This window comes from Gallus gallus, chromosome 13 (genome assembly GCF_016699485.2).
Source record: "Gallus gallus isolate bGalGal1 chromosome 13, bGalGal1.mat.broiler.GRCg7b, whole genome shotgun sequence".
Taxonomy (NCBI): Eukaryota; Metazoa; Chordata; class Aves; order Galliformes; family Phasianidae; genus Gallus; species Gallus gallus.
Genome location: NC_052544.1, coordinates 17293231 through 17317139, shown reverse-complemented (window position 1 = coordinate 17317139; position 23909 = coordinate 17293231). Strand labels below are relative to the sequence as shown.

General features: G+C 46.6%; 1 long non-coding RNA gene across 1 annotated transcript in view; it reads left to right on the top strand.

Moving 5' to 3' along the window:
- The first annotated feature begins 780 nt into the window (after window positions 1–780).
- Window positions 781–23909, top strand: part of LOC107054550 — a 28779-nt gene continuing 5650 nt past the window's right edge. The window contains exons 1-3 of the long non-coding RNA XR_001468927.4: window positions 781–904; window positions 22950–23099; window positions 23452–23565. This is a non-coding gene — a long non-coding RNA (uncharacterized LOC107054550). The remainder of the gene's footprint in view (window positions 905–22949; window positions 23100–23451; window positions 23566–23909) is intronic.

The window sequence follows — 23909 nt, the reverse complement described above, 5'->3', positions numbered from 1 at the left end:
TGATTTTGGACAGTGCCCTAAGAAGGATCAGTTTTTATTGCTTTGCCCTGAGCCTGAGCTTGTTTGTGAGTTCTTTTATAAGGTTTTGCCTCATAAAGGAAGATCAGTTGGAGATCGATGTCGCTGTGGTTTGTAGGTGCAGACCAGCCAGCTCGTGTCTTGACCTGTTCCCATCTGAGTAAACTCAAATCCAGAAGCTATATGGGACATCACATGGCACCCAGACTCATACTCTGACTCTCAGTAGACTTGTCATGAAATAAGGCTGTGTTATTTCTCTTCCAGCAGACGCGCTGTCTTGCTCTGGGTTCCATCACACTGTGAAGGGGAGGCGGCATCGCGCAGCCCTGCACGGAGCAGCCCTGCATCACCTCCTGGCAGCCAAAACCCCGCTTAGCAGATACTGTGGAAAACATCAGGCCAGGCAAAAATAATGTATACAGAACGAAAGGTTTCATGTTTGTCACTAGCGTTAAATCATGGGATGCCGGATGAATGAACACTGTATAAACATTGAGGGGAATAGCAAACTCCCCTATGTGGGTGATTAAGGAAATAATTGGAGCAGGGAGGTAGAGAAGTGCAAGTCCAAAGAGCCTATTAAAGTCAAGATAGAGTGAGCAACTCCCTGCAATCGATCCAAACTTGGAAAAAAACTACTGAGGTACTCTGCTCATCCAAGCCCCAGGTTTCCTAGGAGATGAAAGGCAGTTCGGATATGGCTAACGACTGGGCTCTTACTGCTCAGCTAAAATAACTTTCTCTGCCTGTCCCCAGATGCTCCAGGCTTTTCCTTGGCTCCACGCTAATGAACACACACCCACCAGATGAGCAGACAGTGCTGCTGCTGCCCGGCCTCGCTCCTGGAGGTGGCTCAGTGCGTCGGATCCAGGTCTGACCCGAGGTATGATTATCTGACAGCTCACATTATGCTACATTGATTGCTTCTCCCCCAGTGACTAGAAGAGTTAATCTACTTCAGCAGTGACTTGATCAACACTTAAATCTTGAGGGGAAAAAAAGAGAACACAGGATAAGGGATAGGAAACTTCTCCCTAGATTAAGCCACTAAATGTCAGAGCTATGTAAAGGCTTCGTCTGGAGTAAATTAAGATGAAAACTATATGAAATTTCTTGCATGCTATCTGCTTTAAATTCAGTCAGCTCTTGCTGTTACCCAAAACTAATAATCCTGGACAGCCTGAGCGCTCAGTGTGTTGGTCTGTTACTGAAACCAGCTGGATGTCACTCTGGAAGGGTGACCTGCACTCTAAGGAGCCCCACTCTGCCACTGGACACTACGAGCACTCAGCATCACGTGGCATGACCCAGGGTTTAGACAGCTGTTGTGCATCGCTGCCTGAAATACAGGTATGAGATAGAAACAATCTGTTTAGCCTTAAAATGTTGGCTACTGTCACTGAAGTCTGGCGTGACATTAATGCTTTTAGTGACAAAAGAGCAACGAGATGATGTAGGCAGGTTTTGCTGAATTTTCCTGCATCAGTGTGCCTGTCTGCCCTGGCACAGCTTTACACATAGCCAATGTTCCTGCAATGCATTTAAGTGTTCATCTTTCTGAATCCACAGAAAGCAAATAAGTGCCAAAAATTAAAGCCACGTCCAAATGCTACTTTGGGTGACTCAGGAGCCCTAACTGCAAGTTATCTCCTTCAGACAATTGTGTGCTCCCTGGGACCAAAACAGACACTTGGTTGGAGAGTTGTGTGTAACTGTTGGCTGATTTCATGTGATTTAGAGATTTCCTTTAGCTCTGTTATTAGTTTTTATGAGTCTTAATTGAGTAGTTTACTTGCAGTACACAGTCCTTGATGTGCCAGAATATATCTTTAAATGTGCATACGTACTGCGTAAAATGGTATTTTTACATCTTCTAAAGCTGGGAGCAATGGGCTGGGAATAGGTCCCAGCTCTGGCTGCAGATATTTGATGAATCAATACAGATTTAATGGTTATTCTCCTCTGTATTGTGTCTGCTGCACTGATGCAACAGGTATTCTACATTCTGTATGATTTGTAGATGTGATTTTAGTACTGTGTTCCCTGCACTAGATTCACCTTTTGTTTTCTATTTCTTTCACTCCATTCTTTTCTTTCCCAACAGTAGTTATGTTTAAGGTAGCAGCAAACACAATTGTCAGGACATCTTCAGTAGCTGCCTGAATCTCAGCTGTGTATGTTGAAGAACAGCACTGATATCGGACTCAGATGTTTCTTTTGCTGTCACTGCTGTAGGACTCTGTGGTTTCCCTGTGCTGGGGCTGCTGGCTCTGCTCCTGTGCTGGAGCTGTGGTTCTGGTGGCACCTCGGTGTCTCCTGTGGACACAGGTCGGAGCCAACCCTGGGGTACCAGGAGCAGTACCCGTGCAGAGCTTGTGCTGGTGCAGTTTACATATGGACAGCCTTTGCAAATTAAGTAGTGCAATTCATCATAAAGCATCCTCTACATTTGTTGCAGAAATGCTCCTAGCCACAGGGAATTTGCGTTATGGCTTGAAGAGCGGCACGTCTTTCAATGCCTGTAGCAACGACTGTCTGCTCCCTGAGCTTAAAGATCATTATCCAGCACTCTCTCATTCAGCATAACTTTTATGTCTAGCAAATTAAATTTCTGGGCAAAATAATTACATGTAAAGGCTGCTGGCTATTATTCACAAGGGGCCAATTTTCTCGCCATTTGTTGCCATTTGAAATGTCAAATTTATGGCACTGTAATATATACAACATATAGTTCAAAAGTAGAATGTGAAAGGCTCCAATCAAGTCTGCCAATGTAAATTCTGAAGATAGCTGGGCATCAGAGAGGGAAAATAAATTATCTAATTGAAGCCAAATGGCTGCTTTATTCCAGATGCACTTTGGTGTCTGTTCCCTGCCCTGAACGTTGCTGAGCTCCTGGTGCTGTGTGTGGCGACGCCTGGCTCTGAGCTCTGCTCTGGGTTCCTTGACAGGAGGCCTCGTGGTGCCTCCTGGTACCGACTGCTGCTTCCCTCGTCTTTGGGGTGGAGGTGAGGCAGGACACATTTTACTCCTGGTGTCTAATGAATTCTTTTCTTTAAGTTTTGTGGTCACCACCTAGTGTGAGGAACGTGATTTGAGCTAGACTTGGGCTATATGTGAAGAGCAGTAATGCCACTGTTTGGAGCTCCTCAATTCTCTCTTACAGTATGAAGTTTTGTGGATACGTGGTCAGCTTTCCAGTATGCAGGTCAGTGTTGCTGAACTTGTTTTAGGAAGCAGTCAATGGCTTTCACTCATTTAGCCTTTACTGTTGCCATTGTGTTGTATGTCCAGAAAAGGTTAATTTCTGTCTAGTTAGGATTTTGGTTTGACTATTCCCTGTTCAACTGAAAGTAATGCTTGATGAGGAGCACAGAGTTGGCAAACTCCTTAGTTTTAACATAGCTCTGCATAACTTTATACAGGATGCACTTTGCTTGTACACGTTGGCATTACACACAGATGGTGGGGGCCTCCTGGGGATGAGGACCAAAGAGCTGCATGTGCCTGTGTGCATCGAGCATCTCACTCAGTGCCATCTCCCCATAAAGACTTTGTTAACAGACACCCACACACTCTTGCTTATTCTCACCATGCTCTTAGACAAACAATCACTATAAAACCCCATTGCCTCCTCCTAAGATGAATGACTAATGAGTTGTAATTGCTCCCTAACCCTACAGGAAGCTGACTTCATGAGGAGTTAAGGATTATCTAGCTCTATGTCCCTGGGAGGTTATTATTCCAGGAAATTAAATTAATTAGATGAGACCTATTAGAAATATAGAGAGAGCACAGAAGATTGGCAGGGCAGAGCAATGCACTTTTTTAAAAACTGTAAAGACTGCAAGTAAAAGGGGGTAATTTGACATTATCAGAATTACTTCCAGCTCCTTTGGAGCTTTATTGTTCTGAAAATAACACTGTTGGACCTTGGGGCAAACAGCTCCATCCTAGAGGTGGTCTCGTGCATGCAGTGACCCTCACTGCATTTCCCCTCAGTTGTATTTGGCCTGTCTCATTTACTTCTTCACTGTACGAAGCCTGACTGACTGTGCCTTTAGCTGACTGTGTTGGAGTAAAGCGGTTTGTTGTGGTGTTAGATGGCGAGCTCAGTGCCTTCATCACAGGAGCAGCACTATTCCCCCAGGGTGTGCTTAGTGAGCACGTCTTGGCAGTGACAGAGCAGTGTTACAGATGGTCATTAGCCCTGCTCTGGCCTCGCAGCCTGATGCTGTGCATTGCAGGGCAGAGCTGCCCTGGTCTGCTGTGGACCAGCATCGTCCTGCCCAGATCGCAGAACCTGTGAGAACTGCTGCATGTGGGGGATGCTCTCCTGGGGCAGCTCTGCCCTGTTTGCTGGCTGTAAAACAAGAACTATTTTCTGCTTGTGGATGGAAAAGCAATTGTGTTGCACAGCACAGGTGTGTGCTGCTGCTGTAGTGCTCGCTGGCCAGAGCTGTGCTGCTGTGGCAGAACCCTGCCCATCCCCAGCCAGGGGCAGCTGGGGTGGGGGGCACATCCCAGGGCAGGGCACTGCAGCTGGGAGCAGCTCTGGGTGCCCAGCAGAATGTTTGGCTGTGCTGACAGAGGAGCACAGTGCTTCTGCTCCTCCATGAGGAGCGTTGGGAAAATAGTGAAAAATATTATCCATAATTATTTTTAAAGCATATGTATCTGTGACACAGCGTATGTTCCTGAGGAAAAATATTCAACCAAATACCAAGAAATGCTGCTGCTTGGGAATTGCCCATCAATGCTGAGCAGCGAATCTGCTCTCTGATGGAGGATATGCTGCCTGCAGGAGCCCCATCACATCCTGCAGCCCTGGGCACCCACCTGCAGTGCAGACAGAGCTTGTGCCATGTGCATTGTGAGGGCTGCAGAGCTGGGCTACTGGGCACCAGGTGCTGCCTGTGTCAAGGAAATAGGAGTTTGGGATGGTTGCTTTTCTGGCAGGAGATTTACATGTCATGCTCAGGCTGAGTTTATCTCAGCAAGTGGGAGATGGGCCCTGGAACGGATTTTCATACTTAAAGGTTCCAAGCAAAGCGCTGTGTGGCTTGCAGTTTGTTTTGCAAATCCTTATCATCCAGCAGCTCTTGCTTGTGAAATGGAGCACAAAATGAAAGCCACGAGGAGCAGTGATGGGGATGCTGTCTGAGGTTGCTCAGCCCACTGCTGCCCTGAGAGCGCAAATGTGCTTCCAATGAGCCTCCAAACCAGGACTGGTGTGCACTGATCAGTTTGCTGGGTCAGCCTTCCAGGAGCTCTGCCCATTGCACTCCTGCTTCATGTGAGGTGTGTGCAGGCATTTTGCTCTTTGGGATCTTCAAGATTATTGCGTGTCTCAGTGTTTTAATTATTTGGTAACACTGTTATGTTTGCCTCAGCTTGTTTGAGAGAAGATTGAAACTCCATCAGCTCTACACATGGTATGGGCTGCCCCAGAGATCACCTTTTGGGGTAAACACTGAGATGCGGTGGGAAGGATGGGTTGGGGTGGCTGGGTATGTCTGCTCGCTGCCAGTGCCCCACATCCCAGATCTGAGCCCAGCAGCTTCCCTGCAACTCTCTGCGTTGAGTCATTCCATCACTGCTATGGCACTTTCTGAATAAGGGGGCTCCTAAGTACAGCTCATGGATGTGTTGGAGTGCATTTAGCAGGGGAGAGAAGAGGCTCCAGCAGCTCAGAAGGCTGCCTGCTGCATTAGTAAAAGAAAAGTGAGGCCGGGTTGCAGAGGCATTGAGAGCTGTAAATAAAACAGGAGATGTGATCAGTCTCAGGAGCAGTGGATGATGCCTGGTGAAGGCAGAAGAGCCCCCTGAGCCCCTTGGATGGGCCCTGCTGTGCAGCACTAACAGTAACAGAGCTTGTGTGGAAATGCAAGGTAAGCATTTATTGTAAGTAAACCGTATGCAATGTTTCTCCATAGATAGGCTGTTTTTCAGGGCAGGAGGGATTTCTGATTCTGTCAATAATAATTACATTTATTTATCGTTAACCAAAAAGACTTTCTGTTTATGGAGTGGTTTCATGTTTCCATAGGGCACATACAAACTGTGGAAATAGAACAGCAGTGTGGCTTTTCACAGAGTGCAATTACGATGCTTTTTTATTTTCTTACAAATTCAATTACAGAACTGCAGAAGCTTCGAGGAAAAGCTGGGTGGTAACGCAAGTCCTTTGGCATGCTCTCTTTTGCTTTAATCTCTCCAAGCTGGTGAGTCTGTGGAGAGCTTAATTAAAGTCAGTGCAAGCAGTTCTGAAACAGAGGCCCGTGGAGTGCTGGATCTGCTGCTCAGTCTGGCCCATGAGCCACTCTCCTTCCCATGTGCTCTCCTCTGCTTCCCTGGCCTAATCCTTGGAGATGGCAGCAGAACCAAAATGTGAATTAACTCCTGGATGGCCTCCAGCAGAGCAGGGGCTGTGCCAGGCATTAGGACCAGGCATCAGGGTGCGATGTGCAGGCTGTGTCTGCCCTGTGGCTGTGTGAGAAGGCTGCATCCATCAGAATCCATCCTCAGTGCCCGTGGGCAGTTGGCTGCAGCCAGCTTCAGCCCTAGTGGAGTCCCTCCCCGGCTTTGGGAGGTGCAGTGCAAGCTCTGCCTGCAGGGCTCTGTGTGCCTGGATTGCTGCTCCAAGGCCTTGAGCACAGCAAGTGCTGTAAGAGGGGGATGTGACCTCAGGAGAATGATTAATAATAGAAGAGGAGGCAGACAGCCCTGCCATAGGGCAGGGAACAGGAGATGGTAGCATGTGGAGGGCAGCAGCTCACGTTTGCACATTTTGCTTTCTCTCAGACGTAGAAAGGATTTAGAGGTGCACTGTGATAGCAGTGAGGCTTCTCCAACAGCAGCACTGTTGGCAAAAAGTGCCTCAGACACAAAAGCAGAGGCACATTTCCCCTCTCTGTACTGCTATTCTGCTCTTCTGCCAGCACCAGCCGCTAAATTATCCCACTCCCTCCTGTTACTGGTTATTGAGTGTTTGGATAAGATGGAATCAAATTATATGCATGTTCAAAGAGGGAAGATAAAACCAGACTGCAGCATATTTTATGGCTTTTATAAAATTTTGATGTATGTTGTTGGAATAGATGGGAAGCCACCACCACAGCTTGAGGGCAGAGCTCCTCTTTGAGAACCTCACTGCTGAATTAATGCAAGCAAATAGTAGATAGCAAGTATGTGTGGATGAGATTGGAAAAATAAATGTTTTATTTTTATGCTTGGACTGACAAGGAAGGGAGGCCCCTGATCACAAAGTCCTGATTTTGGCACAGCTGAGGTTTTACCTTTAGTGTGTGTAGTTCAAATTTGGACAGTTTCACATTGAGAACTGGGAAGGCAGAGAAATGGGAAAGAGCAGCACTGGGCAGCAAAGCAAGCAGCTCAGCCGTGTGGCATTTGGGTGTGCGTGCAGGTTTTTAAGTGTAAGCTTAATACATGCTCTTTGTAGAACACGATTTTCCTTTGGGACTGACACCACCTTAATTCTGTTGTCAGCTGTCAGCCATAATTATTGTGTCTGTCTGTCTGCTCAGAGATCTCCTGGTGCACCAGGTTGGAATGGAGGAGCACGCTTGCACTTTGAGGCAGTTATTTATGACCTAGGACTCATCTGAGTGGAGAAGCCCCTCTGAATGCCAATTTTTCTCGTGTTTCTCACCCCAAATAAGCAGGAGGGCAGGACAAGGCTGCTGCTCACTGCCTCTGCCAGGAGTGTGCTGGTGAGCTCTGTTCTGGGACAGCCGCACACTGCAGGGCTGGGCGCAGCTCGGGGTGCAGCTGTGTCCTGCCTGGGTGTGCAGATGATGTACCAAACGTGTACCCACAGCTGCATGCTAAAAGCCTCCCAATGAATGAGTCTGATTTCCTTTATGGATTCAGCATTAATCTGACGGTGTTATTTACATATCTGTGTGATGTGACATGGCTTTGAGTCTAGCATGACTCCTTTCATTAAAAGCCTACAATTACCTCCAGATAACCTTCTTTATTCCCTTCTTTTCTTCATGACTCTGACATTCTTGTCTGGTATGCTTCAAGCTTCACTTGGGTTTTGAGGGAACAAATCTTTGTGCCTCTGTGTAATGATTGCATCATATTAGTATTCCACGTACATGCACCAGTTTGTAGCTGTACTGTTAAAGGTAGTGTCGAATAAAAACTGTTTGACTCATTGCAACCTTGCAGGCATTTTGTTCTTCAGAGCTGGTCTCCCATCCTTAACAACTCCATGTGAGGAATACTCTTCTCTCGTTGTGGTCTGCAGCATTCTTTTGTGTTGTGGCAGGCGGGTGCTGCTGGCCTATGGGCTGCTGGGATCTCTATGCCTGGACACTGCAGCTCCCTGCACTGCTTCCGAAGTGCTCTCATGTGATAACTCAATCTCCATCGCATTATGGGAAAGATATTTTGAGAATATTCAATGTATCTGGTTATCATCCTACTTAACCCACTTTGGGCACCATGAGGAGTAAAATCATCATATTTTGCATTTCTACTGGAAATTGCCTGAACACCAACCCACAAACAAACAGACATTAATGCATCTAATGTGAGTGCTTGCATCTTGTCATTATACCTGCACTTATTCCTACACAATGTGTGCATGTTCAGTTGTGTGGTTGTTCTGACAAATAGTACTGTTATGGGCTCCTACAGATCTGTTGAGCTGCTATGTGCTCCTTTCAGGAAAACAACTGGAAATAAAACATTTGAGGATGTATTCAAACTCCTGGAAAGCAACAGGAGCTGCAAATGCTTTGCAGTCTGAAGGCAGAAGAAGAGCACATGCATGATTTCTCTTATACAGATGCATATGTGAGCCACCTAATCAGCTCTGCAAGAGTTGTGAAGATAAATGTCTCCTGGTTGCAGTTGCAGCTCTAAGCTAACAGTCCAGCTGTCTGCATCACCTCCATCCCTTTAGGAGAAATGTGACTGCTTTCATGTGAGGTTAGTGGGAATTGTGGGGATTTGCCACATTACATTATGCAACTCTTGTGGTGGTTTAATGAATAGATTCCAGAGAAGGCTGTTATTAATTAAGCTGCAATATGGCTTGGTCAGCTAGCAGTGAGGAGATGCTAACTGGAGCTGAAGGACCCATCTGTGGAACTCTTTCAGAACCACAGCTCAGTTGTCACTGTGCAGCAGAGGGAATCTTTGGCAGCAGTTCAATGCATTCCTGTGCCAGAGAGGTGCCTTTGGAAGACAGAAATAAACGGGAAGCATGGGGATGCATTGTGATGCTTGCCACAGATAGGTAGCATGGGGACAAGGCACAGCGCCGTGTATCAGTCTTGGGTGTGAATAGATGAAAAGATTGAAGCATATGGTAAGCTATTCTCCATATGAATAACAGCTTCTAATTTGCTCGACACATCTCTAATAACCTTGGCAGCGTCTTTCTTCGTAATTAACATCTTCATTCAGCTGCTTGGTAAGGTGCAGTGTGTATGTTTGGGCTTGGAGCAGTTCAGCCATGCAGTCAGCCTGGGGTGAGGGCAGTGTGCTCTGAGGGCTGCAGCCTGTAGTACGTGGTGCAGCAAGTGGGTGGGATGGTGCTGTTTGCTGACTGATATGGAGAACAGAGCTCTGCTTCTGTGCAGGTGAATGTAGGTTGTGCCTTTGGTATATGTGTATTTTTGCCTGGATGGATCTTAGGTCTGCATTATCTGGGCTGTTACTGCTGGATCCTGTGAAGAATGGGAGCACAGAGCTCTTACGCTGGGTTCCTTGTCACTATTACAACCTCAGGCACCACCTTGTGTCACTGCTTCTGGAGAATATTGGATCTCAGCAGCTCTTTTATGTGGAAACAAGATCCAAATGGTGAACGCCACTGAAGACTGATGTAGTTTGTGGCCCAAACCTAATAGTCTCCGTCCTTACCGTGCTGTCCAGGGCAGCAGTTCCTCTGTCCCCTGCCTTCTGGGTGCTGCCTGCTGCAGCCATCCTAAACACAACGGTTGTTTTCCTCCTACAGCTGCTGTCTGTGTGACCTAATTATTGCCTCTCAGCATACACAGGAAGCCACAGGAGAACCAAACGGGTATCTGTTTGAATAAGGAACGCTGATTACTATTTTAAGCCCTTTATCATGTAGAAGCATTCTGAGCTCAGGCACACTCCTCATCAACAGCAGTGAGATAACTAGAAAGGCCTCTTTCCCTGCCCTGCAGTTTGACAGTGCTGGAGTTTCAGGCAATTAAAATCACTTCACACGTCTCTGGTGTACCTGTTAGTCTCTGTATTTGCATGCCAACATGATTCAGACTTGAAATAACAAATTATCTTATTTGGAGGAGGTGTTTTCTAGGTTATTTTACTTAATTGCTGCAAGGTGAATATTTCAGGTGGATTAATTTAACTAAATGATGCTTGAGTGACTGTATTGCTTTGGGACAGAGGTGAGGAAAACCCCTGTGCCAGTGACTGATGCAAATAAAGCACTTGTTCTTTTTTTCTGCCCTGTAAGGGAAGCCTCAGCTGATCTGCCAGCAGGTGTGGGGAGCCCTGGGGCTGTGTGCTGGGCCGTGTGCCCCAAGTAGCCGAAGTTTGGGACCAACAGCTCCAGTGCTGTGCTGTGTGCAGCTCAGGTGGGTGCGGGTTCTTCTCTGGGACTTCAATGTGTGTGTAAAACATGGGTAATGCTTGAAGCCTTGTCTAATTGAGGTGTGCTGTATCTGCAGTCCCGCGTGGTGCTCAGTTACACGCTTAGGAGCTAAGCTCCATGCGCAGCTTGCCTGGCCTCTGTGTCTGCAATGCAGACTGGTGCTGGCGGTTGCTGGGCCCTGTGGTCCTCCCAGCCCAGTGACAGAGTGACACGTGTGGTCCAGAAGTGAAAAAAGTGCACTCTGTTTTTCCTTTCCTGAGTGCTTCCTCCAGCTATTCACAAAATATCTGAAGGTACGGAATGTTGTTGATTTATCAGTGTTCCCCATTCCATATTTTGGGTGAAATCTCTCAAGATTCAGCAGCTGATAGCAATAAGTTCAGAATGTGTTTGGTATTTCTTAGCTGGCTTTGAAGGCTAGGTGAAGATCATCTAAAACAGAGAAAGCAACGGGCCCAGCTGCACAAAACTCCTTTCCTGTTGCAACTTCATTAAGAAAAATTAGTCCTGTGAGTTCCTAATAAGAACAAGTGTTCGCTGGTGTCAAAGTTAGTGAACAATAACCACAGCTACTATTTTCATCTTTCTATTAACCCATTAATGCCTAATGTTGCATTGCATCAAACTCAGAACGCAGGTAGGACCTGCGCTGCTTGGTTATCTGCACCTCCATCTCTGCTCTGTGTGTTGGGCTCACACAGCACAAGGCCACCAAAGATGTGTGCTGAGGATCTTGCTGTGCAGGATGGACAGAAACACTGCTGGTGTTTAACAGCACCTTGAGATGTGTGTTGGAAATTTCCTTTGATTACCTCAGTGGTTACTCATTTATCACTATCATCAGTTTTATTGTGTGCAGTTGTGCTCTCTCCTGGTGTGCTGGAAGTGAGGAGAAGCACAATGCAAACTCAGACTCAGAGCTCTCTCAGCTCAGCTCCATGCAGAGCAGTGGGCATAAGCTTGGTGCCACCTCCTGAGTTCTGCAGGTTTGGTTTTTGCTGTTCCCCTTTTCTGAATTTTAGATTTTATCAACTAATTGTATCAACTAACATGAACAACTCTGACATGAAGTGCATTGCTACAACAATTAGCACGCACAATTAAAGCGCTATTTATACCGACTTTCCTCTTCTAGGGAGAAGTTGTATTTCAGCTCCTCATTATTTTAAAGCAATTTGCAAAAAGAAGTATCACTGGGAAACATAGGAGGGTGCCATTTTGGGTGAGTGAAACGCACCGTTAAGCAAATGAGAAATGAGTGTCAGTTTCTTTCCTTTGACTTCATTTGCTGCAGATGCAGTTCGACCCTAATGGTGAAAATCAGGGCAAGCTGTTAGAATATCGAGCAATTCCCGTGCAATGGAACTGAGCAGAAGTGGCAAAAGTGAAACCTGGGTTTTGTTTTGAACTAAATGGGAATATTTTTAGCAGTTCGTTCTTTTTCTCTGGCAGCCAAAACACAGTGCTGCCTCTGAGAGCACTGTGCACATGTGGAGCTGTCTGTAGGCACTGTGCAGTGTGGGCAGCAGGTGGGGTGACCCATAGCCATGGGTGGTGTTGGGCCCCAGAGCTGCTGCTTGGAGGGAGCGCTGTTGGGTGGGCACAGTCCAGCAGGGCAGTGGCAGCAGCTGGGGTTGGTCTGCCCGGTGCCTGGCAGTCAGCTGCTTCACACCGTGCTGGTGTTGCTGCACTGTGGGATGCACGTTGAGGCCTTTTCTTGGTGTGATTTCTTCTGCTGGGGCAGCACTGATCCCAGCCCTTTTCCAGTGCGTGGTTACGTGTGCTGTGAAAGCAGTACCTGGACTGTGCTTTGTAATGTGATAAGTGTAGGAGAGAAAGGAGAAGCAATGAAATACACTGATTGCAATTACTTACTTACCTGCGTGATGGCAAAGGCTGCAGCAGGGCCACGCAGTAGCACTGGGCTCTGTTCTGTGCCTATCTGACAAAGCACTATGAGTCTAAGACACAGTGGGAAGTGCTGGAAGGTGTTGCTGAGAAGGCTGGTGCTGCTGCAGGAGTGGCAGACAAGATGTGGTTTGGCTGTGCTGAAAGCCCAGCTCTGTGCTGTGAGCTTGGAGGAGGAGGTCCCACTGGGAAGGCAAAATTGAGAAGAGGCTGGAGGTGAAGCAGAAGGCATGCTCTGTGCGCAGCACCTCCTGGTCAAAGAGTCAAATACTGAACCTTTGCTTCACTGTGCTCTGCTTCTCAGCCTTTCCCAGCCCTATACTCCCTCAGCGTATAGAAATCGGGTGCTTTGATTGGAGAATGGGATGTAGTTTTGATTGAAACAGTGGAAAGCATGTGAGCACGTTAGTAGTTCATCAGTTCTAAAATTAAAGGAAAGAAAACCCCAAAGAGATGAGAAATTTGTATTAAAGAAATAGAAGTCCTATCCCATAAAACCACTCTGCAGCTGAAAGCAGCTGTCTTCACCTGGTGCCTGTCAAACCATATCAGGAGTGTGAGGTGACATCATGAAGTCTCCAGATATATTTTCATGTCATTGGGCTGATTTGTATCATTTGATAAATTGCATGTTTGTAAAATCAATGTTCTTCACCACGTGTGCTCCGCTTTGCAGTGTCAGTTCTCTGCTGGAGACGGCAGCAGCTCATAAGAGCCATCACTCCATGAGAGCGCACCGCCACTTCATTCAACAGCCCTCATTTCCCAGCAGACTTGGCAAAAAAGATTAATGAGTTGCATGAAGATGTGTAAGGTGAATTCTCTTTAATTGCGCTTAATGACATCTGATTTTTTTTTTTAAATAGGAGACAAAAGGGAAAATTAAATCTTGGCAAGAGGTGAGAAACAGAGCCACGTTCTGTACTGGGGGCTGTGCTGAGCCCTGGTTCTGAGCTGTTTGGTGCCCTTACCACCAGGTAAACTGTGCACCTGTGGTGTGGTGCTGGGAAAGCTGTGTCCCTGTATGGTATTTGTCCCTGCATGGTGTGCAGGTGTGGTGCTGGGCTCATGTGGGCACCCCCGCACAGTGACTGATGGGCAATGTCTTCTGTAGGTGTGTGCAACAATGAATCCTGTGGAGGCTGAGAAACCAGGGGGAGCATCTGTTGCCCTTAGTGCCTCTGGCCTGCAGCAAGACATTGAGTGGGTGTGCTTTTAAAATTCCCTTAGAAGGTGCTGGTGATATTTAACTGCATTGAATTATTGTGATGGAGCCTCTTGGTCCTTCCGATGCTGCACAGAAGTGCTGCGGTAGCGTTATTTCTCAGGGCTGAGCAGTGACCTTGGAAGTAAGGAACAGCGACCTGCTGCAGTTTGTAGCTGCAGGTAGAACTGTTCTGGCAAACAGGAGGTGAAAAGAACATCTTAATGAATATTAATGCGTCGTAACTTACAACAAAGGGCTGTTCACAAGTTTAATGGTGGCTCACAGCTCAGCACGCGACTGGAAACGTGGATCAGCACTGCTTGGAGCTGACCTCTGCCCCACGGGAGCTCCCCACTCCTCCTGGAGATGCACTGTTCCCTACAGCCCACACTCAGCACCTGATGCACACTGCTGCACGGTGCCACACGCTGTGCTCCGGGGCCCTCCCTGGCAGCACTGTACAGTGGTGCATTTCTTCTTCTGCTGTGATGTCAGAAGTGACTCTGCAGCCGTTGATACACTGATATCAATGTAAGTATTAACACCAGCATGGTGTGTGCCCAACAGTGCCCAGCAGGGCTGCCTCACTGCCTGTGGTTCCTCACTCCACAGGCAGTGGAGCCTCCAGCCCTCCTAACTACTTGGGCTGAGGAACAGAAATACAACACGTGAGTCAGACCTGCTTCTTCTGATTGTGTATTCTTTTAGACAAGAACTGTTTACTGACATAGATTTCCTTGCAGTTCATTTTGCATTTTCCATGCCTGAGGTCTCGTAAAACGAGCTGACTTTGAGAGGAACGTTCATCATTTCTAATTTAGTTGCATATGCGAAGTGCAGTGGTTTTCCTGATGTCTGACTCATTTATTTAAAAAAGCCAAAAATGACCCCATCAAATGGAGCTCAAAAGCAAACTTTTGGATGTGTTTCCAGAATAAAAAACCCACCACACAATCCTTCTGTGAGACAGTGATCAGATGCAGCACTGAGCTGGACCAGTCCTGTCTATTAGGTAACAATGCAGTGCAGTTCTGTACTCCATTCTAGCCAATTTTCAACACCCCGGTGACTGATGTAGGATTTAATAGCCTCTCTCGAGTTGTACTGTGTAGTTAAGAGCACATCTGCTGAGGGATAAATCATCCCTTTGAATAGTCCAGATGAATAGCCTTGGTCCTGTATTGTCATCTAACTCAGGTTTTCAGATTTCTCTTCGCTATTCCAGAAAGGGAGGGGAACAGAATGAGAATCTCAGGAATGTGACATTGCATAAATAAATGTGTTCATGGTTGTACCCTTCTGTCTGTCTGTCTGTCAAATCCTGTGGCCTTCCTCTGGAACGGCAGAACTTCTGTCAGCGCTTTCGATGCCAACACTTTAAATGTTTGGCTGAGCTGTTGTGGTTGTGGGCTGGTGGGGGCAGGGGGGGGCAAATGCTGGTGCAGAAATCACTGCCCATAACTTAAGCAGATGAAGTTTGTCTGCTCACTTTTTGTCTCTTCTTTTTCTTCTGTTTTTCCTTTTCCTTTTTTTTTTCTCCTTTTTTTTCCCCCTCCTTTTCCTTTTTTCCCCTTTTCTCATGGAAGGTGGGAAGAGGGGGGAAGATATTTAGTAGCACTGACTTAAAATATATCATCTTGACTTGACTCTCACAGGGAACCCTTTGCAACACCTACAAACAAACTCTGGTCAGTTATTTGTCCTGTAGGATGCAAAGATGGAGGGATGCTTTGCTGCTCCTTTCTGGAGCTGAAGTGTTGAAGACGTAAATCCATACAATGGAGGAGCATTGCATGGGAAACACAGCCTTCAGGGGAGTTGTAATGGTAGGTTAAATTCTCATTCTAAGAGTGATAGTTGAATGAAGTACAACATAATTATGGATTACAGGTATTAAGTGGCAGAGCAGAGCAATTGCAGTTGTCTCTCAGCACACATCTCCTGTCATCCTCACAGGGCTCCACTCCTCCTGCCAGTTCTGGGAAGATGGAGATCATTCAAAGAGCAGCCAAAATGATTGCAGCCAGGATAGGATTTATGAGGAAAGATTGGAGAATTAAATATGTATGGGCTGGCTAAACAGTGACTTAAGGGGAAGCATAACTTTTTATGAGAGTCTGAAGGTTACAAATATCCAGGATTGAAAGACCCATTCTGCATGGCATGAGCACAATTGCTGAGAGTGATGGGACAGTGCTGAGAAAAGATACATTTCCAAATGTCAGTGATAGAATTTGTTCACATTTATGTAAAGAAAAAAACAAACAAACAAAGAAATAATCCCAAGCAACACAAAATCTATGTGAAAATGACAGGAATGGCTCCAGTTTTTCTGTTACCTGACTCTTCCCATCGAGTCACCGTGTGTCTCACAGCAGCGCACACAGCTCCAGCATGGTGCTCCACTGTCATGGGGAACTCAGCTTCCCACTGCTCCTGAGATGTGGATAGAGGTCAGTTCTCAGGGTGGCAAGTGGGAGCTTCGATTGTACGTAGAAGTGGTAGATATTGACTGGAAATGGACAGGGTTGAAGAATTGTCCTCAGATGGGAGTTACAAACCACAGCATCTTTCTGGGTTGCAGACCGGGTGGGCTGGACTGATGGGAAAGGAAAGGACAGCAGAGTCACTACGGTTAACTTTTGTTAACCGTATGTTTTCCGAAGCCAATGGATGGGATGTTTCCATTGAATTCCAGGGGTTTGGGATTAAGCCTGCTCTGAAAACATCCCATAAAAAGCCAGGAACTGTTAGCAATTATTTTCTCTCCTTCCTTAAATCAATTTTCTGTTGAGGAGCCTTGCTGCAGTTTTCCCATGGACTTTCCTCATGCCTCCAGGCCAGGGGTGCCACAGAGACTTCCTGCCCAGAGGTGCCCTAGTGTCTACAGAGGAGCATCCCTGCACTGCCCTGCCCAGGCAGCACCCCAGCACTGGGAGGAAAGGGGTAGGGGGCAGCAGGGGGTGGCAGGAAAGTATTTGCACTGCTTCCTTTACAAAGCCAATTTTTGACATAATTCTGTTGTCTTTAGAAAAAATGAAACCCCAGGAGGTGATCCAGCATCTTAACAGCTTTGTCAGCAGATGACTTTTGTTCTGGTGTTCTGGGGCCATTTTTCCTGAACTGCCGTTGTAATGGATGGTGAATGTTTACATGCCTGGTGTGAGCTGCTCAGATCCAAAGCCATTCTGGAAATAGTCTGTCTGACAGCCATTTTATTGGCAAAGAAGCTATTTAAATGTGCAGGCTGTGCAGGAGATGAACCGGCTGCCCTGTGTGATGGCAAGCGGAAGCTGATGGATTCTGTTCGGGCCACCAGGTGACCTTTCTGCTTTCCATTCTAATTACTTTCCTGTCAGATGTTCAATTAGAGTGACAGGGTCCCAAATTCCCAAAGATCTCTGTTTTGTCTTAGAAGATTAAAGGGTGGCAACTATTTTCAATATGATTATCATCATTATCTCTGGGAGATTTTATACTTCAGAAGTCAAAGTCATAATAGCCTGGCTCACTGCAATTATTTGCAAATTGCCTTAATGTATTTTCCAGAAGCTCTTTCTGCACTTTGTAATTTATTTATTTGCTAAGCCAATAGCACATTAAAACACTGAAATGTCTCTGAAGCTATATGAAGCCTGTCTGATGGTAACTGGCATGGACGTTGCCAACATCCCCTTTACCACCAGCAGCCTTAGATGCACTTTGTTGGAATGCCTCCTGTGGGGGTTCTCTTGCTCTTGTTGGTAAAACACCTTGACAAACTGCTCCTCTTTTTCCCTTTTTTTTCTCTTTTTGGTGATGTTGCAGTAGTTCTCCATGCTGGTGGAAAAGTTTGTGAAAATATATCTATGAACCAGTATAGGAAAATACCTACATTCACCAAAAATATGTTCTCCAAACACACCTGGTCCCTGGATGCATGTTTCAGTGATGAAGGTGTGGAATGGAGCAGCAGCACATGGGGAACCTCCAGCGGGGCTCCACTGCGTGCAGCAGAAGGCAGCAGGGCTGGAGGGCTGACAGCACGGTGGGTACCAGTGCTGAACGCACTGTTAATATCCTGACCACGTCTGTGCCCTGCCTTCTTACTTCTGATGGGGAGCGGGGAGAAAGAGACAATATGTCCTGTGTATTAAATGGAAACTAACCCAAATAGCTTCTAAAATACGCTTGGCTAATTGTTCGGGAGTAATTTCCAGACCGAGAGTTACACTGTAATAATTGTGAATAATGACTGAACAAAAAAAAGGTAGATGGCTTGCAGACGTTTTGTGAACAGAAAATGAGGCTAAACTCATTGAATAAATTAATTGCTATGGATTATTCCCTTGGCTTTAATCTGCTGCCTGCTGAAAGAAATCTGTGCAAACAGAAAAGCCGCTCCGTAGCTCTCATGTTTGAAATGTGGCTGCTTTGCACTGAATAGGAGAGAAAAGAGGCCTGAAAGGCTTTTGGCTGTGTTGTAATGATGTATCACGCTTGTAACACAATTTTCACCTTCAAAGTTTTACCTGCCCTTTGGGATGGGGCAGTTTTATAATCCCATTTTATTAGCAAGAAGCAGATGGAGAGCCTGCAGGGAGGAGAGGCCATTTCTCCCAAGGCCGCACATTGTCTCCTTGGCAGAACAGAGCTGGAGTTTGGGATTTTGCAGTCCCTGGCTGATGCTTATGAAATTCTTCTGTTTGAAGGCTCCTCTTTCCTGCAAAAACACGTACTGGGAGATGAGCAAAACAACCCTAAGCTGATTTGAGGCTTTGCCAATGAGAATTCAGAGAAAAGAAGAAATGAGAAGGCAAGTTCTCCAGTCCTCCATTTTAGAAGATCAATCCTGGTAAAGAGGAATTATATGTTAAGACCCAGACAGATCCTCTCAGATTTACTATCTCAGAGGACAGCAGTGAAAGCAAAGTGTTTTTCTGTGAGGATTATGATTACCTGACAGGGCCTTATCGTTACCAGGAGAAATGACCCTGGTTTAGGAATGATCTGTCCATTTATACATAGCTGTTGCTTTTTAATAGTGCAGTCTTTTCTTGCTGCTATGAATATTAATAAAAATAAAACTAAGGTCCATGTCTTTACTTGGATGAAATCTGCGATTTAAAGCGTACTTTGAAGAGCTTTCAGATCAATCCTTGGGTTTTATAAGCTGCTGGCAGCGATTTATGTGGATGTTAGACCAGAGGTCCTTCCAGGCACTGCACATGAGCTGTCTGTGACACATCAGCTCGAGGAAGCCTTTCCCCCCAGCTCGGTTTGGTGTGGCCCTGGGTGCCTTAACAGGGTGTCCTTGAGCTGGAAGTGCTTTGTGATGGCCGGGCAGCTCAGGACAAGCCATTTGCTATGAATAGGGCTCGGAGCGGTGTCACTATGCTCAGATTTATGTACTGTGCAGGTCATCCCTTTGAGGAAGTGTTGGTGTTGCTCCTTGTCCTCCCCTGGTTGCTGTTATTTATAGTTGGGCACTGTGCCCCTGCCTGCTCACACAGCAGGGGGAACCAGGTCTGTGCATCCTCTCCCTGAACTCCGGTCCAACTCCCACTGCATGGCACAGCAGCTGGTGGTGTGCTGCAGGGCTGGGTTAGGGCTGGTGCTGGAGAGTTTGCTGAGCAGAGTACATATACCCCATCTGGTACCATTGCATCCACCCGGTTTATCGAAACAGATTCTTCCCCTCCATTTGATAAAGTCTAACGGAGCAGAACAAGAACCCAACACCAATATGAGCTGTGAGACAGCTGAGCTGTCTGTTGAGGGAAGCATCTGAGGGCTGCAGCCCTCACCAGCAGGTTCTGTTCTCTGGCAGCCCCTTCAGAGAAACCACATTCCCATTACAACTGATGTTGCTGGAACAGTTACCAAATGCTGGCCTTGATACTGGGCTGGTTTGTGCTGCTGCTGTTGGCTCGTTCAGCGCATCCCTCTGTGTACCCCTCAGCTCCCGCCCTTTGCAAAGGCCCTTTCCTCCCACGGCTGCTATTCTCCAAGCTGCCCACCCGAGCACTCCCAGCACACTGCTGTGCAGCTGCTCCAGGCCCAGCTCTGCACCGTGTGGGGGTTTTGTCCCTGCTGATTTCTTACCAGGAAAGCCTCCTGGTTTCCTTCTGCTGCTTCAAACACTCATTGAGAGTCAAACTTTCAGCATGAAATGACACCAACAGAAAGAAACAAAAGTACCTGTTGTTTCCTTATGTGCCCGAAGCCGTGAAGTGATTTGTATACAAATGAAAATCAAGATTAATCAAAATCTCTTTCTGCACGTTCGGGTGGGTGAAAGCCCCGGCAGCAGTGGCAGAAGCACATTGCACTGAGTTCTGCAGAACAATGTCACTCTCTTTTATACAATGCAGTTCACTCGAAGTTACATTTTCTTCTTCTAATTTATTTGCATGAAAAAGATGGCATGGCATAAATCATCCTGTGTAGGTGGCTGGATTATTTGCATTTCAGAGGTTGTTTTTAACTTTGTATTAAAAAGGAATTTGCCATTGAGAAGCTTTGGGAGGTGCTAAATTTCGTGGCTGGTGATTCTCAGGAGGTGGTGAAAGACGTTCTGTGATTCTATGATCTGCATGGGACAAACCTCCCGGAGTTGGTATCTTTCTTACAAAACAGCAACAACAAAACAAGAAACCAAACTACTCACCTACAACAAAGGCCAGGAGCAGCGGGCTCTGCAGGCGGCTCTGCAGGTGTCTCCATGGGGTTTGGGACATCGGACTGACACTGGGACCTGACAGCATCCCATGGTGTGCCCGGTGCCGCTCCTCCTCAAGGATGGGCCCGGGGCTCTGGAAGGCCCCAGTGATGCTGCACATGGCTGTTTCCCACTAAAGAAGAGTGATGAGAATCTGTACCTTAGGTTCAATGCAGCATGGAGCACACAGAGACCAAACCAGTGGAGTCAAATATATTTTATTAGTGATGAGCTGAGGCTGTGCATGGAAGAGCACATCTGACATGTTAAATGCATTATATTTCCCTTCAGGGAGTACTCTGAGGGGTGAGGCTGACAAACTGGGCTGATTAACTCAGTATGGTAGTGCTGAGAGTGGTGTGGACAAAAGGTTGGTGGTGGACCAGGGATGGAAGGGGCCGGGGAGGAGCAGCCCCTGCCTGCAAGCAGGACAGAGCTCAGCTCCTTGAAGATATGGGGAAATTGATTGCCGCTTCATTATCCTCCTTGCTGATTCATCTGCCCATCAGCCTTCCAGCAGTTTCTTACTGCTGCTCTCAGCTTACTCTCTATTAGAATGGATCCGTGGTCAAGCGGTCCTTAATGATACACAAACATCCTAATACCTTGTAAATTGAATCCCGGAGCTGGCTGGGACTGCCTCTAAGTGCCTGGCATGGGAAGGCACTTCCTGAGTCTGGGGTGCCAGATAACCATGCGGAGAGATGTAATGTGACCATTATTGTTCTCCTTCCTTACAGAGAATTGCTCCTTTCCACTTTTCCTCTCGAGATGGCTCCCTTAGCACGTGAGGTGGTGCACACAGCTTTCACCAAGTGGGACTCTGACCTGTTTCTGCTCCAATAATGAGTCTTGTGTTTGTTGTTCTATCTACAGCTCCCTTTCTTTCTGTGTGGGCAACGGCCCTCCAGCTCCTCCAGGAATGTTTACTGCATCATTGCAGTATCTGTGTTCATGTCCTGCATACAGGCAGGTGGAGAATGATACAGCACACCCTATAAATGAGTATCCACATCTGTTCTGTCATATCCTTATTATTGATCGGTTACATTAGGATATTCATAGAGATGCAGGTGTTATTTTCCTATTTTTGCAACTTTTTGTTTGGTAGAATTAGTACTCTCTGTGTTGAGGTGCTTTCTGTTGCCTAGGGCTATTGCACTTCAGTCTTTGATCTCCTCAGATCTTGCAAGCTGCGCGGGCTGGGGGTTGGCCAATGCTTAGGTGAGAGATTTATAGAAATTCCATGATGCTGAGAGGAATTGTTTGGGACTGAAGATGGCACTTTCTGCTTGGAGTCAATGCTGAACGAGTACCGTGGTGCAGGGGGTGTGCAATGCCGCAGGCTCTGGCTGCAGAGAAGCTGCGAAAGACATCTTATGAACCTTGGAGTGTCTCAGCCAAAATCAAATGCATGTAATCAGTTCTGCATTCAAAAGCTTCAGAGGACGTATTGTTACTTTTCATTCTCTTCTGTAATGTAGCGCTGGGGATTTCAGTGCGCAGCCATTCTGAGGAGGATGGAGGGGGAGTGTCTGTACAGACGCAGTGTGATGCCAGCACCCCTCACCGTGTGCCTGCTGCAGTGTGCCAGGATGAAGCAGGAGCCATGGAAGTGTTTGTCCTGCTGGGTATCTGTGAGCTCCCACCTGAGCAGGGCGCGGGTTGGTGCTGTGCACTGCGGCTGTGCCTTCCCATGGGAATGCAGTGCTCAGAGTTGCAGCTGCAGCTGTTGCTGGGGCAGAGCCGGGGCTCATGGGAAGCACCCTCTGGTGCTGTACAGGAACGCCCTGAGTTGGGAGATTTCTCTGCACCGGTGTGGAGAACAATGGTGAAAAACTGGCCATCGATTTCAAAGCACTGTGGGACTATGATAGCAACTTTCTCCAACCGCTCTCATTTACCATTAGTGAGTGACCCCTTAATCACATTGACAAGTAATTGCTCACACGAGTAATCCTATTGACACCAGTTGGGCTGGAGCCGCATCGTTATAATTTAGCAAATAACTACTCAGTTGTTTAGAATATAAATGCTTCTAATTTATGTAGGAATGGAAGGCATTTCCATTCTCATTCATTAAAGAAAACATGATGTGAATTGTCACTTACTTAACACATCCAGGAAAAGGCAGTTTTAAAGCAGCATAATGCAATAAATAGAACACATCTTTTTCTAGCAGAGGTAATGTGAGTTTCCCAGTTAACGTCTCCTGTGTTTTTCTGTTGCCTAAAGGGTAAACTTGGTCTGAATTGAATGCTGGCTTCTTTCCAGGTAAGTCACCATCAGCTGCGAAGACCATTTGTTTTGAATGATGTTGTTTTTTAGCTGGTGGTGGGTGGCTCCATCCTGCAGAGCTGCCTGTGTTCATAGAGCTAATGTGAGCCAGGAGAAAAGGAAAGTTCTGTCAGATACTTGCTGATAAAACGCTTGGGTCATTCACAGAGTGTAATAATGGCTGTAATAATCCATTGTATTTTCTGTAGACTGAGGTATGACTCCGCTTGTTTGGAAGCCACTGAATTCCTGCTGAATTCCAGCTTGGAACCTGGCTTCCTGTCCCTGGGCAGCCCTGCAGTTCCCACCAGTGGCACTTCACCCTCAGCATGTTCTCCCAAGCAGGGAGCAGCACTCAGGTCAGTGCCAGAACACTGTTTTTGTCTCTTCTCTCTTTCTTCTTTTGCTAAGTAAATAGTAAGAGCATTCCTAATTGGAAAAGAGAAGCTTCAAAGAAGATATTGTTTCTTATTCAGTACATTCTCCCACACTTGGGATATCAATGCACTTTTTGGTAAATCCCCCCTTTTTTAGGAAAAAGGGTGTTCCAGCTGCTATTTGTGCATCATCTCCTGAGCAGCGAGGGGAAATAGCTTAAAATGAGATCTCTGGAGTAACACAGGGAGAAAAACAAACTGATAACTCCTGACAGATTGATGGCTCCTTCCTTCATCTAAATCTTTATAGATTAGCATGTCTCTTCTTTCACAGATATGTTTGTTTGCACTATATCATCTAACCTAATCTGTACGGGAAGTATATTTATCCTAGAGCAGTGGAGCATTTGTACTGCTTCCTTGTCACCAAGAATAATGGAGAGGAAAGGTAAGATAATTTCAACCGTATTAAGGGCTGAGAGTGACTATGGGTGTTTTGATAATGGGATGCTAGGAGTGAATAAACTGAAATGTTTTTGTCATATATTTTGCTAATAATAGAGCTTTTGTTATGGTTTCTTCCCGTGTTTCCTCCGTTCCACTGCTGATCCAGGGCAGGAGGGCTGCTTGAGGATAAGGTGACACTGAAGGCTGGCTGAGATCCCCAGGTTGGGCTGACCCGGGGAGGAAGGGGTGGGTGTGTGGGACCCCCAGGCAGGGCTGGGTTGGAGCCTCCCCAGGTTGATGCCTCCCACAGAGCTCTGTCCTGTAAATGGAAGACAGCACTGAGTG